The 16,858-nt window shown below is 47.6% G+C and overlaps 1 protein-coding gene across 4 annotated transcripts in view; it reads right to left on the bottom strand.

Moving 5' to 3' along the window:
• Positions 1 to 16,858, bottom strand: part of PRMT8 (protein arginine methyltransferase 8) — a 91,842-nt gene that overhangs the window by 73,490 nt on the left and 1,494 nt on the right. The window contains exon 1 of one of the 4 annotated variants that reach the window (XM_005877003.2): positions 15,897 to 16,071. The exons of the other annotated variants lie outside the window; for them this stretch is intronic. The gene's annotated coding sequence lies outside the window, so the exon portion shown is untranslated. Of the gene's footprint in view, positions 1 to 15,896; positions 16,072 to 16,858 lie in introns of those variants that run through there. 4 annotated transcript variants of the gene reach the window in all.

Raw genomic sequence — 16,858 nt, 5'->3', positions numbered from 1 at the left:
TGAGCCTCAGAAAAAAAGTAAGTAACTGGTCCAAGGTCATAGCATTAAAAATTGGAAGAACATGAAATCAAGCCTACGGGAAGTTGCCTACTATATTTTAACACAGATTCATGTTGCTCCAAGGTCAAGATCCTGAGGTGTAGGTAGCCAATAATGATAGACCCCCCCCCCAAATGGTTCCCAATCAAAGTCCCCAAGGTGTAGCATTCTGAACTATCTCTTAAGTACCTCACCATTTTCACAATTAGGCACAAATATTTGTCTCTCTCCTGAATCACTCAGAACAAACTGGCAAGAGCTTTCCTTTATTTAGGCTTGTAAAAAAAAAAAAAAAGACCTTGAAGAGGAAAGTTTCTAATTGGGCAGTTTGAAAAGGCTCTGGGCTATACAGATCCTCGGCCTCAGAGCCAGGACCATGTGATGAGGAAAGACCCATACTTGGATCCCAGAGCTCTTATTTCTGGTCCCAACTTTGCTACGACCTCACTGTGTATCCTTGAGTCACCTAGGCCTTCTTTGGCTTTTGATTCCCATCTCAGAAAGAGAATGGACTGGATTCAATACCATGGATTGAACAGTCATATCTCAAGGGACCGAGCTGGTGGCGTGAACTGGTGGAGTGAATGACCATAGGTGATGACAGCCACCATGGGCAGCAGGGGGACTGTGGCAGGTGGAGAACAGGCACCTGCTCTAAGCAGTGGCCAGTGTCTCATGCTGTTATCTTCTGATTCGAAGATCATATGTAGAATACCAGCACACTACGAAGAGGGCCTTCAGACATCATTTGATCTACACCCCACCGTGAGAGGTTGGAGTTCCCTAATCTAACTTATACTGGTGATCGCCAATGAAAGAGCTGATGGATTTGGAAAGGCTCCAAGAGTCTGGGTGAGCAACTCCTCTCCCAACCGCATCTTACAGCCTGATGTGCCAGTCACATCCCAACACCAACCTGGTCACGGATTTCAGACCCAGCCAGAATTCTGACATTGAAACAACCAGGCACCAAGCTTGGAGGAAAGTGAACAGTAGGGTTTCTGTAGGGGACAAAGACAATATTGCATGGAGCAGAAAAGATAGGCTGACTTTAGCAGAGACTGGAAAATAAACACAGCAACCTGACTCATAGGACCATAAGGGCTGAGAACCTGGCTTTGGTCTTGAAGCCAACTCTTTGATGTTGACAAAGTATCTCTCCACCGAGCTCCCCTCTCCAAAAGGCAGTTGTGATCATTCCTGCCCCCTTCCTCCATCCAGCACCTCCTTATCATTAAGGATTTAGGGCCTGGAAACAGATTCCAAGATGTGCTAGGTCACTCTGGGCTACTTGAAGGAAATCAATGTAGCAATACCTGACTTAATTGATTATTCATTATCTAAAATTGGACAGAATGAAGTACTGCAAAAGAATATACTATAAGGAATGGATCTACTGACACAACAAATGGAACTAAAATTGTTACTACGTATTAAACATTTTCTCAAGACTACCAACTTTTGATGCCCTCTTTACTCAGATACTGGCTCTTGTTTCCAGAGCCCTTAAAGTGACCAATACTCTGAATTTCCCTGACACTGATGAGGAAAGTAACATGGAAGAGGCAAGTTTATCATGGAAAAAGAAGATAACATGTACTCTATCACAGAGTACAATCATATTCACTAAATCCTGCAATGGGAAGAGTAGAATTAACACCTGAAAATCCAAAAGGGACCTCAATGAGTCACATGGTCCTGTCCCCTGGCTTCAGGTAAGTTGCTATTAACCAGGCCCAAAAAGTCTACAGGACTTACTGGGGGACCCCAGCCAGCTACTCAACTTAAATATAAAACCCCTGCTAAAGCTAAGATATAAGGGAAATTAAACAGGAGTTAGCTGTTCAATAGCACATACCATATTTGGCTTAGGAGTCAGAGATCTGCAAAGAGGCTTCCAGAACCCCCAAGACCAAGCCCATTGTGTCATTAGAGACAGACAAAAAAGGGGGGGCATGGAAGCCCACATTAGAATTTCTGAGAGGATTGAGTGATGTTGGGGGATTGAATAATGTCCCATAAGGAACTACCAGGACATCTCCTTGTGGATTCAGACACTTCTCCTGGTTAACTCTCTATCATAATCTTTGTCCTTCTTTCTCATGAAGGGTAATGCAGCTTGGTAAGTGCAGAGCAACTGAGAATCTCAAACTCCTTGATTCTTGCTTTTGCAGTGCTCTCAAGGTCAAATACAGCCTCAGAAAAGACTTGTCTCATAGTAAGCAAGTTGCAGAGCCTGGACTATCACACAGGTCTCCTGAATCCCATGAACTGTATTCTAAATGTATTTAATACTGAAGCATCTCCACTAAGGCTAGATGAGGTGGAGAATAGTGATCCCGATGTTAACTCACAATGACAACCAGCTGCAGACGATCTCCCTGCATTTCTCCTCTGAGCAAGTAATTGCTACCCACGACTCATTCATTCATTCATTCATTCAACCAGCATCTACTGAGTCCTCCTGGAGTCCAGGCATCATGCTGCAGTAGAGAATGGACTGACAGTGCGCAAGAGCAGCTGCTGGGAAGCCAGCTTCCGTGGCCCAGACAAGAGGTGATGAGGGTCTGACCTAAGGCTGTGGGGATAAGGAGAAGGCAAGGAAAGCAAATGATGCTATGAAAGTAGAATTCACAGAATTTTGATATAAATTATCTGGGATTGGAGTAGGAGAGGTGAGAGTAAGGGAGGCTTCTAGTATGATTTCTGATTTCTGCCTAGAGTGAAGGAGAGAATGGCAGTGCCCTTATTTTAGGCAGGCATACAAGGAGAGGAACAGATGAGCAAGTTTTGGTCCTGTGGAATTTGAAGTGCCTGCAGAACACTGAGGAAGAGAAATCAAGCCAGAAGTACAAGTCTGAGTGTCAGAAGTCGTGAAGAGGATGAGATCATCCAGGAAGAGTAAGCTGGAGGCAGCATCATTCAGAGGTGGTCAAGGAAGAAGGATCCACATGAAAGCTTGAGAGAAAACAGTTATCAGAGATGTGGGAGAAACAGGAGAAAGTAGGACTTAGGATCCCAAAGAGGAGAGGGTTTCAAGAAAAATGCAATGCCCAGCAGTGTCCAATGCCTTTGGCTGCTCGGGTGAGATGATAATCCACCACAATGGGGAATAAGGGGTCTCCAAGGCTGATGGCCAGAGCATGTCAGAAGAGGGTCATTGCAGGGATAGTCATAGAATTGCCCTTCCTCCAGCCTCCCCTCCCCCACCCCGGCACCAGTGTGGAGCTAGGCTGCTGCACCTGGCATAGTACCCAATGGAATACAGCATCCTGGCATGGTCCTGTATCCTGGGAGATACATCAGGTCCCAGCACTTGAGAAAGAATGGTCCAGCATGCTCACTGGGGAAGACAAAGAAGTGTGGCTTTAAAAGATTTGAAACTCAAATCTTCCCTTTCTTTTTCCTTTATCCCTGCCTACGTTTGGAACAGGCTGGACCCGTAGCACCTGAGTAAGGTTATGCATCAGTGCCTGGTCAAACAGGCATTGAAGGAGTGGCTGCCGGGGATTGAATTCTCTCCAACATGCAACATCCAGGCCCACAGAGCCCAGAACCATGATTCTGGGGCTGCCTCCCCTGGCAGCTGAATAGTAAGCTCTTCACAGTCTTTCCTGCCTAAGAAAGAAAGAACCACGACTCTTAGTAGCACAGAAGCCCATGCCTGGGAAAGTGGGAATGAAAGGAAGAGCCTGAGCCAGCAGGGGGAGAGGAAAAAAAGGGGGGACAGTGGCTTCTGAGGAAGAGTCTTTCCCAGATGAATACTTGCCTGTAACCTGCCTACCCTACATCCTTTGTTCAAGTCCGGGCCCTAGAAAAGGTCAGCTCCCCATGAAGCCGAAGTCCAGACTGGTGCCACCTTTCTGCTCACCCCAAACATCATTCCCTGTGCCATTCGCCACCAAGGGGGAAACATCTCCCATCTTCAACAGCACAGATTCAGCACATGTGGGCGTGTCTGGATGGGAGGTCATGTGGAGGATGGCGATGAGCTCGTTTCCAACTCCACTGACAACTCATTAAGAGGAAACAAGCACAGAGTCGCTCTGGGAGGCACCTGAGACAGCGAGGGAGTGACAGCAAAATGTAAGACGTGCACATACCTCCCCCTTTTTCAATCGTCCCCATGCCCGTTGACTCCAGTTATTTCAGGGCACCACCATCACCTGGGGTAGATTAGGATCACATCATCCATTTCCATACGGTAACTGAGAGTCATAGAGCGCAGCTGGCAACAGAGTCAGGGCCCTGGGTTCCACCTCTCGGTTCTGTGCGCTTTCTGCACTGAGGAACTGGAGTGAACAATCAAGGCAACTTGAAGCAGTTCCTCCTTGGGGCTCAGCATAGAGGCCAACTGTCCTCACCAGATTGTGTGGGGCCCCCTGCAGAGGTGGGAGAATGAACCCAACGAGCTCTGAGACTCTGGTTGCTAAGGCTGAAGTGTAACTGGAAGAAGGAAGAGAGGTGGGCGCAGGCTTGGCAGAGCTGCAGTTAAACCTCCAAGAAAAGCCACCAGCCCTGACCTGAAGACAAAGTCCTAGCGCCCTGCAGCACTGGCAGCCCAAACCCTTGGTTTGGTTTTCTTCACGTCCTGAAATACGGAGCATTTTATTTTTAACCTTATAAACAGGAGAGTGGATGGCAGTGCTGAACCAAGACAACTATGAATAAAGGAGGCCTGGGCAAAGCTGGGGGCAGTGCGTCTGGCCCACAACAGGAGCCTGGGGCCCGAATTGCCTGTGGTTCAGAGCCAGAGCCTCAGGGCTGCTCAGCCGCCTGTCTGAGGGCACCGCCCACCATGTCTCCTGCTCAGATCAGTCCATGATGATGCGTCAGGCCCAGTGGGAGAAAATATGGCAGCTGATCCAAACTTCAAAACTCCCCTGCCTCAAGTGAGGGTTTTCACAGGAGAATCTACAGTCTCATGGCCACCTCCTGCTATTGCCAAAGTGCAGGGAACTCCGCTGCCCCAGGCAGAGCCCTGACTCCCAGCCCTTTCTAAGACTTATGTTGTGCCTGCTCAAGAGGGCATTAAACTTATACTGTTGTTTATCCAAAAGTTTCCTCTTACCCAGTGTGCATGAACTATAACCATTCTCTCTGCAGTTTTGGTTTTGTCCCTTAGCAGCGAGCCTCTAACTGGAACAGCCTAACTACTTGCTTTGGGTTAGGGCAGTGGTCGACAAACTCATTAGTCAACAGAGCCAAATATCAACAGTACAACAATTGAAATTTCTTTTGAGAGCCAAATTTTTTAAACTTAAACTATATAGGTAGGTACATTGTTATTAACTTAATTAGGGTACTCCTAAGCTGGCCTTTGCTAAAAACGTCCTCAATCTGAGGGGTCAACCTCAGCGAACATACCCCCACTTCTTCTAACGCCACTTCTTCAAAATAGACTCACCCAGGCCGAAAACCAACTTCTGCACATGGGCCACGAAGTTTCAATCGCACTGTATGTGCGCGCCCACACGTGGTATTTTGTGGAAGAGACACACTCAAGGGGCCAAAGAGCCGCATGTGGCTCGCAAGGCACGGTTTGCCAACCACTGGGTTAGGGGGATGATGATTATGACCACAGGGATTTCCTCTCACAGTGGATCCTATGTGACTGACACAGTCTGAAGCAGTGGATTAGGAAGGAAGCAAGAAATAGATATTCATTTAAACACTAGCATTCACAGGGCATTTTCATACAGGAAAGATACATGCAGTGTCACTCATTGAACAAGTGGTTTTAAACCTCTAATAAGTACCTGGCCCTGTGGTCGGTTCTGGGAGTCAACATGAAGCACACAGACAGAGTCCCTGCTCTCACAAAGTTTCTGGTAGACTTACAGACAAGGAAATCAGCAAATAAAGTGCAGCGCGATACGTGATGTGGCAGAGGATGCACAGGTACTATAGGATCACATAGGAAGAAGAACTAAGCCAGACTGGGATAAGGGGGTGGTATCAGGGAAAGCTTCCTGGAAGAGGTGACATCTAAGCTGAGACCTGAAGGAAGGGTGGAAAATACCAGGTGGTGAGGGGAGGTAAGTAGTTGAGTATAGCTGGAGTAAATGGGAAGGACTTACAAGAAATGAGGGCGGAACAGATCGGGGGGGGGTATGATTGGGCAGAGCCTTTTACGCCATGGTAAGGAGGGGGCTCTTTCTCCTAGTGATAATGGAAAAGCCACTGAAGGGTTTTAAGGAAGAGCTTAATATAACCAGATTTCCACCTTAGATGCACCTTCAAGCTGCCATGGGAATCAACCAAAGCCAGGAAAGGGAGGGTGTGTGGAGAGCATCCTGGAGGGTGCTGCAGAGATCCAAGCAAGAGATGGGAGGATGTGAACTAGGACAACAAAAGTCGGACGGCAGCCCTGGCCGGCTTACTCAGTGGTTAGAGCGTCGGCCTGCAGACCGAAGGGTTGCGGGGTTTGATTCCCAGTCAAGGGCACATACCTCGGTTGCAGGTTCTCCAACCCCAGGAAAGGCGCATATGGGAGGCAACCAATCGACGTGTCTCTCTCTCCCCCACCTCCTCCCTCACTTCCACTCTCTCTAGAAATCAATAGGAAAAACATCCTTGGGTGAGGATTGAAAAAAAAGTCAGACTGCAAAGAAAAGATCAATTCAGAACAAAGGAACAAACCCTTGAGACGTAGAATCATCAGGTCTCACTGTGGAGAAAGGAGAGAAAGGGCTTGTGAGTTTGGAGACGTGGTACTAAGCAAGGTGGGATGGCAAGAGAAGGGCGGATTAGGAGAAAGGATGACATTGCAGAGGAGTTTGAGGTACTTGTGAGACATCTGAGTGGCCATGTCCTGAAGGCAGTCAGATATGCGGGTCCAGGCTCAGAAGAAAGGTCTAGGGATTAGAAAGAGATTCTAACAAAAGGAGGTTGGCATAATATATGTCTGATGTACAGGCTTACTTCCTTTTATTCATTCAATAAATATTCATCAGCAGTTGAACTAATGCACATTCACAGAGAACATTCCTTAATTGGCATCCTATCTACACCTGTGATGGGCTGTGATCGCTTGTGTGGGATTCTCTGAGGGGCTCCTTAGAGAACTGCTGTCATAACTGCTCGTCAGGGAGTATCGAAGGCCTTGAGTGTAACTGTCTGTGGGAACGGCAGTCTTTCATTTCCTGGCAGGCCCAGCCTCGAGAGCCCACCACTTCTCTTTACTTCAGCGAACAAGAGAGTATCTTTCACAACAGGGCTACAGGTGGGACCCTAATTGATGAATTTGTGAATAGCCATTCTCTTTATAGTGGCATTAGCCCAATTTGGTCTTAGCTGTAACTGCCCGCCCCCCTCCCCGGGTCAGGCCTCACACACAGTGAATATATTCTACTGGATTTACAGCCAAGTGGACAGGGTGTTTAGCTGGGTAATTAAACATCTATTTGGCCACCTGAGCCTCTCTCTCCCTTCCCCTCAGTGGGAACATGGGAAATGGTCACCAATCAATCCAGGAACCAACAAATAGGAACTGTGCCCTTTCCAGCAGCCAGGCTTGTGAGCGGCACAGAGGAGACTGAGACCCTGGCTTTCCCTCAGGAGGTCTGCAGTCCAGCTACTCTCCACCCCCCATTTCCCTCACATTGGTAGGGACTCAATGAGGTTTCAGTTTCCTTCTCTGGATGTTAAGTTCTAGATCTCAGAGCTGGATGTGAGCTGGGAGGCGGATAGGCCAGCTCACAGAGAACCCGATTCTTCCTGTACCTGGGGCAACTTCACATAGGGACTAGTGGCCCCTGGGCAGGGGGTGATAAAGAGCCATCTTCAGTCTTTGTGGCTCTGGTTGGCTGACCTGAGAGTGATTGAACCAATGATTCAGTGATTCAATGACCTGCATCAAAGATGTCTCCCTTGGCTGTTCTGCTCCAGCCTCTGCCACTAACTTGATAATGTCATCAATAAAGGCCCTTTATTCATCTGCTCCCACATAGAAACACCACTTGTCAAGCCCAGATTACAAATAATAGCTAATCTTTCTTGAGCATTTACTGTGTGCCAGATGTGTGCTTCACATGAAATAGCTCATGTAATCCTGACAGTCACTCAAGGGGATAAAGTGCTGTTACCATATCCCAGATGAGGAAACCACGGCACTGATGACTGCAGTAACTTGTGCAAGCTAGCAAGCAGCAGGCTGAGATCTGAACCCAGGCACACTCATTCCAGAGGCTGCACCCTTAACCTCCACACAAAACTTCCTCAGACTGAGAAGTCTACATGGATTAATGGTTTGGAAGGCGCCAAGAAAGTCCTTATGCTTCCTGCCCTCCAAAATAGCCCTTCGAATAAGCTAGTACTGTGCTCACAATTCTGCCACTAAAATAATTCCTCTGGCAGCAACAAAGCAAATCCCCTGGGAGGCTCAGGAGATGGAGCACACGGAGCCTGTCACAGACTGACAGCTCCAATCAGCCATGAGCCCCTTCCCATGCATGGAAGCTAATCGATTCCTTCCCAAATCTTCCAGCGAGTGGGAGCTGGTGTGGGGCAAAAGTGAGGTCTAGCTTGAGGTTGGGGATGTGGGGAAAGTGGGAAAGAGGCCCAAATCAACAGCAGAACACATTCCAACTATGAGAGCACCCCAGCCCCACTACTTATTAGTGCTATAATGTTGGTCAAGTTAATCAACCACTGCAAATTTCCATTTCTTCAACTGCAAAACGGGAATATTAAGAATTGCTTTGCAATCTTGTGGTGTAAATTAAATCAGACAGTGCTTAGAAAGCGACTGCACACTGTGCCCCACACATAATGTGGACAGTAAAATGGCAGCTCTTATGTAATCACTGCTACTGCTCAAGGAAAGAAGGCCTCATAGAGGGAAGCCAGTGGGCACGGTGGACAGCTGAGGGAGCAGTAGGAAAGGAACTTAAAAGAGAGTGACTACCTTCACTGGCTTTGCAACTATTCCAAAGCCTGCTATGTATTCATTCAGCCTTTCAGCCATTGTCTACTCAGACCTACTACATGTGGGCACTGTGTTGAATGATGTTGGGGATTGAATCAAGTTCCCCATAAAGATGTATTGAAGTCCTAACCCTTGTTACCCATAGATATGACCTCATTTAGAAATAAGGTCTTTACAGATGTAATCAAATGAAGATGAAGTCACACTGGATAGGGTGGCCTCTACTCTAGTACGACTGGTTAAGAGGTACAGACACACATAGGGGAGAAGGTCCTATGAAGACAGACAGGGATTGGAGTGATGTGTGTACAGGCCAAAGAATGCTGAGTGTAGCTGACAACCACTAGAAGCTAGGATAGAGGCAAGCAACAAATTCTTCCTAAGAACCTCCAAAAGGAACCAACCCTGCTGACACCTCTATTTCAGACTTCTAGCTTCCAGAACTGTGAGAGAATACATTTCTGTTGTTTTAAGCCACCCAGTTTGTGGTACTTTGTTATAGAAGTCCTAGATAAAGAATACGGGTGATAAAACTACAGAGATAATTTTTTAAAAAGTTCCTATCCTGAAGCATCTGCGATTCATTTCATCCCAAGAAAGAAGCTGGATGAGAGTCCAGGCTTAATATGGATGCCTTTGGGTCTAGTTTCCAAAGAGGTGTACTTTGTTACACAAGAGTTTCCCCCTGGCCCACCAGCTAGGGACCCAAGCGTGGGGACAGCTTAGATGAGTAGATGGTGTGGAATGATGATCCCAGCCACAAATTATAGCAGGTCCTTGCCACCCTCAGGGCATAGCATTGAAAACAGTGAAAGTGGGAATGGCAAGGTAGTAGTGGAGGCAGGAAAAGAAGATTGGGAAAGGAAAGGTGGGGATGAAGGCCTATTCTTTGTTTCTTCCAAATCGACCATTCCTTATTTCTCCAGTTATTTCTCCATTCTTTCTCTTCATATTTTAAGTTTCTACTCTGGCCCCTCTAACGTCTACACAGCCTAGTAGACTGGAAAAAAAAAAAAACATGAGTCTTGGTGGCTAGAAAACCAGAGTTTAAGTTCCAGCTCCATCATTACTACCTATGGGATCTTAGGCAAGTAACACTAACTTTCTATGTTTTGGGTTTCTTCATCTGTACAATGGGGATACTATGTAACTCATAGTATTATGTATCAATGCATGGTGTACATTATGTAACATGTGTCTGTGTGCAACTATGGTGGCATGCATTAACATTATGATATATGCCAAAGCATTTTAAGTGTCATATGAAAAGGAGAGAGCTCTCATTATGCACGATTCCTAGACCTTATACAGAGAAACACTGTTTTTAGATATTACATATCTGGATATGTTAGAAAATTAGCACACAAAAAATGAAAAAATAAATCAGATGCTACATTTAAAGGAGGTAGGCATGCTATTGACTTGTTTACTCAAGACTGAAGAGCTTTGTGATATTGGGCAAGTTTTTCCATCTCTTAGTTTAAAAATGATTTGACTTTTCATCCGGCTCTAAGATTCTATGACTTTATGAAAACGTGCACATCAAGCTGTTTCCTCTTATAAAATTGCATTTTAAAAAAAGATCTTTACTCATGGGTCACCCATTACAAGTCTGGGAAAGCTGTGATGCTTGAGGGAATTCTAATAACAAGTGAAGTAGAAAAGCCAATTGATATGTGAAATAGCCCATAGGCTGGATAACACTGGTGAGGCAAATATCAAATACTCCTCTCCCAGCTATTCCGATTAGAGGGCTACTACCGAAATCCCAGAGAAAGGGGTTGGCCTCACTTGGAACAAAAACTAGTAAAAAAAAAAAAGGTGGCACAGTCTTAATACAGCCCAAAATGCAAAGGTAACTGGCCAGGTTTTGTTTCATTTTAGAATAAGATGAACAGAGGTGACTCTGGTTGCAATAGAAGAGACATCTGAGACCTAAGGAAGAACTTCCTAACTATTGAACTTCCTGACAAGGAGTTTGGGGAAATCGCCTCTTCTGAAGCTTTTTATCAAGTTGCCAGCTGCGCATCTGGGTTAATTACATAAGTGTGCAACAGAAGCATGGCCGGTGCCCTTTTGGAGGTCCCTTCTTGCCTGTGCTCTCTCTGTTCTCCCACTGAGTCCATTCACAACACAATGTCTGCTTTTAACACAGCAACATTCCGCTTCCAGTTACCTCGGCAATTCACATATCGTCATGTTGCCCACTTTTTTCCTGTTGGCACAGTAGACTCCAAGGTGCAAGTACTGTTTTTACATATTTTTGCATGTTCCACAACTGGTATGCGTGTGATAATCACTTCACAGCGCAGTTAGCAATGAGGAGGAAATGAAACCCACTCCTGAATTGGAGACAGGAGTACTGTGTTTCAGCAGAAAACCAATTTAGGACTCTATGAAAAGCCAAATTTCCCAAGGAAAAAAAATTGTGGGTATCTTCTTAATTCTCCTGAGCGCATTTATGGACTGAAATCGGTGTTTGCTGGGGGAGGAAAAAATTGATGTGGGTCATTCAGTGGAGAAACAAGAAAGTGGGAGAGTTCATCCAGTTTTCACTCTTTCGGCAAAATTTCCAAAAGCTAGCAGGATAATAATCATAAGCAGTTACTGAGCACTCACCATATTCTAAACACTTTGCATGAATTAACTCATTTAATCATCACAACAACCTTATGAGGCCTCAAGAGGTTAAGTCATGTTCAACATAACACATCTAAGCCCAGAGCTGGATTAAACCAAGCAGCTGGTGCTGGAGGACACATGGTTAGTTAGCTCCCTCTCCACACCGCCCCTTTCAAGAAAGAGACATGGATGCAGACCATCCTCAGAGAAGTAGCCCTGAGTCCTGCCTCCTCTGGCCCTCTTCCTCCTCACTCCCTGACCCTTTAGCTGAAAGGAACTCCCTGGGGAGAGCCATCCAGTAGCTAAAACCACCAGCATATGCCATGTCAGAGGTCAGCTCAGGTCTCCCATAACTCACACAGCAGCACTTACTGGGACCCTTAATCCCTCTGTCCTAATGTAGGACTTTCCCCACCCATAACTATTCTCTCTCCCTGGTCAGTAAGGCATAGAACATTCAAATAACAATCCCCAAAATGACTCCTCTGCTAAAAACTGTTCTATCACCCTTTACGGCCCTCCTTTAGGTGCTAAAACCCCAATCAAGGAGTCATCACCATCAACAATGCATCAGACTTTCTCCAAGACAGCTGCTCACAAGGCTCCATTGTCCCCCTGGTTCATAACTGGGCATTGTGACTAATCCATTTATCTGCCATTCAGAAGAACACCACATAGTAAGAGTCAGTATTGAATAGAAACATGAAGAACCAAGATGTGCCCATGCTTTCAGTTGCTGCAGCACCTTGATCCCCAGGATATTTACTCACTTTGAGTGTTAAAGATCCACAGGAATGTAAGTATAGCAGAGGGGTGGGAGCTAGGAAGCCCAGTTTTCAGAAACCCAGAGCGCCAAAAACCCAGGAGGCTCGTGAACTCGTTCATAATTCCATGAATCAATTCAGAAGGCATTTATCAACATTTATCATTTACTGTGTGTCAGGCACAGTGTTAAGAACAAGGTAATTTTTTTTTTAATATATTTTATTGATTTTTTACAGAGAGGAAGGGAGAGAGATAGAGAGTTAGAAACATTGATGAGAGAGAAACATCAATCAGCTGCCTCCTGCACATCTCCTGCTGGGGATGTGCCCGCAACCCAGGTACATGCCCTTGACCGGAATCGAACCTGGGACCTTTCAGTCCGCAGGCCGACGCTCTATCCACTGAGCCAAACCGGTTTCGGCAGAACAAGGTAATTTTTAAAAGTTCATTATCTAACTGGGGAAACAGACATATAAGAAGCCAGAGATCTCTAATAGGAAAAGTGAGAGGCAGGTGTAAAGAACAAGGAGAAGGAGCACTCGCTCTCCGTGGGGGTGGAGGGTAAGTGGCAGATCTGAGAAGGCTGCCCAGAGGAAGTGACCTTTGAGTTGGGTCTTGCAGGTTGAGGAAGACTTTTTTTTCCCAGAGAGAAGTGGTGGAGAGCAACCCAGGCAGAAGGACCAGTATGCACAAAAGTATTCAGGCATGATGTCAGTGGCCTATATAGAGAATTGCATGGGGCAGGTATTAAAGGGCCTATGCTAAGAAAACTGGGCTCCATCCTGTATCCTATATGCAATCGGGCTGCTACATGGTGAGCTTTAAAAGAGATGTCTGACCATGAGCACATTTGTGCTTCGGGAAGCCCATTGAGCATCAGAATGCGGCTGGATTAGGGAAGAGGAGCAATAGTTGAGAGGCTACTGCCTAAGTCAGGGCAGAGGTGAGGATGACCTGTCGCGGGTACTGAGAGTGGACTGGAAAGGAGAGTCAGATAGGAGGCTTTGCAGACATTTCAGAAGACCACATCAGAAGGTTTCTGGTGATGTGTGTGGAACAGAGGAGGAGAAGAGGCTGATGAGAGTGGGCACCGGTGTGTGATCCCAGCTGAGGAGAAGCATATTTGAGGGAGCCAGAGGAAGCAGAAATGGAACTAACATGTGCCAGGGGCCCCGCATTTCCTTATGTCCACAAAGGGAATCAGCTCAAGTTACAGAAACAGAGGCCAAAGTGGTTCAAGAGTGTACTCAGGGCCACCCAGTGCCAACCATGCCCTCCAAAACTGTGCTCTTAAGTCCCCACTGCCACAGTTCCAGACTTTGTTAAGAGAGGTTCAACTCACAATATAAGTAGTCTTATTCTCCACTTTCTCCTTGCCTAATAATTAGAATATCTTTCCCTATCTTTACCTTGTGAAAGAATACCTTCTGGCCTGGCTGGTGTTGCTCCGTGGTTGGAGCATTGTCCACGCACTGATCCCCAGTCAATGGCACATACCTGGGTTGTAGGTTTGATCCCCAGCTCTGGTGGAGGTGCATTCAAGAGGCAACCAATTGATGTGTCTCTCTCAAGTCAATGTTTTTCTCATGTCTCTCTCTCTCTCTCTCTCTCTCCCTCCCTCCCTCCCTTCTACTCTCTCCAAAAATAAATGAGAAAAAAAATATCCTCAGGTGAGGATTAACCACAACAAAAATTTTTAAAAAGAACACCTCCCATCATCTATGTCTACCTCCAATATTTCATCTCTGCCTTCCAAAGTAATCCTCACTTCCCCACTCCCATTCATACATACATGGCATCTTTTTTGGAGTACGAATGTAGGGCAAAGGGCAAAGAATCAGAAGTGAGATCAAACTGTATTCCAAGACTGGCTTAGCCTGCCAGGCGACTTTCAGAAATTGCTGGACCTCTCAGCCTCAGTTTCCTCAACTGCAGAATGGGGACAAAAAATAAATACTAACCTTTGCTTATCTCACAGGATTATTGTGAGGATGAAGGGAGATAAGGTGCTTGCCAACAACACCAACAAAGGGCAGGAAAAGGTGATACAGGATTATCTGATGATCTGGCACCACTATCCACCAGACTGTGATTCCCTGGAGAACAGGGGCCTGGTGGTCTCCATCTTTAGTTCTGGGGTACCTAATTGTTCCTAATACAGAGTCAGTGCTCACAAAGACATGTCCAGTTAAGAACAAAGACCACTACCACCATCAGAGCAGCACCAACACAGAAACACCACAGAGGCATCTTTGCCTCTCTCTCCCACCATACATGCAGGCAAACCTACAATTTCCCACTTTTAGAAGTATTGCTCTAGTCCTGGCTTATTCCACAAACAGCCATTTCCTGGAAAAAAACCAAGTGATTGTCACGTTGCCTGGATGGCTTCATTGGGCATGTTTGAACATTAAGTAGGTCTGAATTCCTCCCCTCCTCAGGAAAGTTGCTAAGAACTGAACCCCAGACTCACTCCCCTTTAAGGAGCCCCCTTTGGTCTGTCCCTCCCACTGCCACTGTGTGCAACGTTTTTTGTTTTTTTGGTTTGTTTCCTCGCCCCCCCTACCCCCGCCTGCCCAAACAGGAGCTCAGAGCCTCTACTGCTATTTTCATTGATGCTTTGAGCAGAGCTGGCATGTGCAACTGCTGAGAAGGGGGAGCGCAGAACCGTGGAGGAAGCAGTAAAAATAGCCTGGCGCGTGTTGCTATGCCTGCTATGGACGCCTTTAACCCTGGCCGTGGTGGGGAGCTCAACAGAGGCTGCTGCACACTGAGGAACCCAGCAGGGGTCTGCGCCCAGACCCCAGCAAACAGCCCGGTGCGGGAGCTACAGACCCTAAAGAACTTTTTTTTGTTTTTTTCCAGCTTCCAGCGCTCCAGCCACCTGGCAGCACGGACTGCTACGTGCTGCTAGTCCAACACTTTACAGGCGCGCAGCCTTGACTCCGAGCTATTTTTAGAAAGCTCTTCCGCGGGTGGGCGATCCGAGAGAGGACAGCTAGGGTATTGGTAAGGCTAACTCTCCACTGTGAGGCTAAGAGCCTTGCACTCCACATCATTCTAAATGTCTGCTCTCTGGTGGGGAAGGGTGCGGGAGAAGGAGAGCAAGTGTCCGGGGATCGCACTCTATTGGCTTTGCCCTAACTCAGGGAGAGGGCATTAGCTACTGAATACCCCACTGTTTTCAAGCCCCAGAGCCTGTTTGTTTCCAAATCGACAGTTGCCAGATGCATGCTGCTTCTAGTCTCTCAGAGAATGGAATTGTTAAAAGCTTTGCTGCCTACGCGGTGGGGGCAGGGGTTAGCTGCAGTTCAGACCTCTCGGGAAGAAGACTGGGGAAGGGTCTCTGCACCTTTTTGCATCCCAGAACGACAGAGAGACAATCCTCGCGCCACACCTCCATCCCTGCCCCACGCTGCATATGGGTAACCATATGTGAACTGTACGGCAGCCCCACCAGACAGCCGGCTATTAATAGAGCCTGGAGAGTTCGCTCCCTGCCTTTCTCCTGCCACCGAGTAAGGAATGATCACACACTTACCCCACTCCGCCCCCACCTCGGCTCACCGCTCTCCAGGAAGGTAAGGGGACTGCCCACGCTGATCCCCTTCGTGACTACAGGTGCCCAGAACCTACGGACTAGTCCAGTTGTAAGGACAGCAGGGTCAGTGCGAGGCCAGAGAACACAGCGGCCGGTATTGGGGCGCAAAACCCAGCAGGGCTCTTTGCGGCTCAGGGCCAACTCGAGAGTAGAGAAAGGTCAGCTAAAAAAGGGGGGGGGGGGGGGCACGAGCGCAATTTGAGGAGCTAGAGCGACATTCAAAAGCTGATGCGGGATGAGTGACTGCAGACCCATTTGACGCTGCAGCCCGGGGGGCGCGCAACCACCACCATCACCGCGGCGCGGCGCGGGCTCTGATGCGGCAGGAGCGGGCGCTGTCCCTGGTCCTGAAGGTGGTCGCGCCCTCGCTCCCTCCCGGGTTTTCCGCCCCAGAGATGGCTCTAAGATAAGAGGATTTCAGACATCTCCAGGGCCCTAAACTGGGCCGGACGGTCTGCTGGCGGTGCCCAAGTCCCACTGCCAGTCCAGCTTTGCCCCCTACGGCTGGGAGCTCTCCGCGGTGCTGCGGGGACCGGTAGCTCAGGGACTCGAGCTTGAAGGGTAAATCTGAAGCAGCGCTGGAGATGGTCAAGGCACTGCAGGGAGCAGACCTGGCCCCAGGATTATCCCTCTCAGCTCTGCACAAAGCCGGGACTTGGAAGCCCTAACGGAGCAAGGGAGAGGGCAGGGGAGCGCAGCTGCCCAGGATTGGGAATTGGGAAAAAGAGAAGCAAGCAGCGGGTGGTAGGACAGGAAGATGGGGTGAGAGCGACTCTTTTGCATTTTCAAAAGGAGGGATCTGAGACATGCACTGGCTCTCCCCCACCCCAACACACGCGCGCACACACACACACACACACACACAGCCGGCGGATGGAACTGGGGAAAGTTTGGCTCTAGGT

The sequence above is a fragment of the Myotis brandtii genome, unplaced genomic scaffold (genome assembly GCF_000412655.1).
Source record: "Myotis brandtii unplaced genomic scaffold, ASM41265v1 scaffold504, whole genome shotgun sequence".
NCBI classification, from domain to species: domain Eukaryota; kingdom Metazoa; phylum Chordata; class Mammalia; order Chiroptera; family Vespertilionidae; genus Myotis; species Myotis brandtii.
Note: the sequence above shows the minus strand (reverse complement) of the source record. Positions and strands in the feature narration are given on the sequence as shown.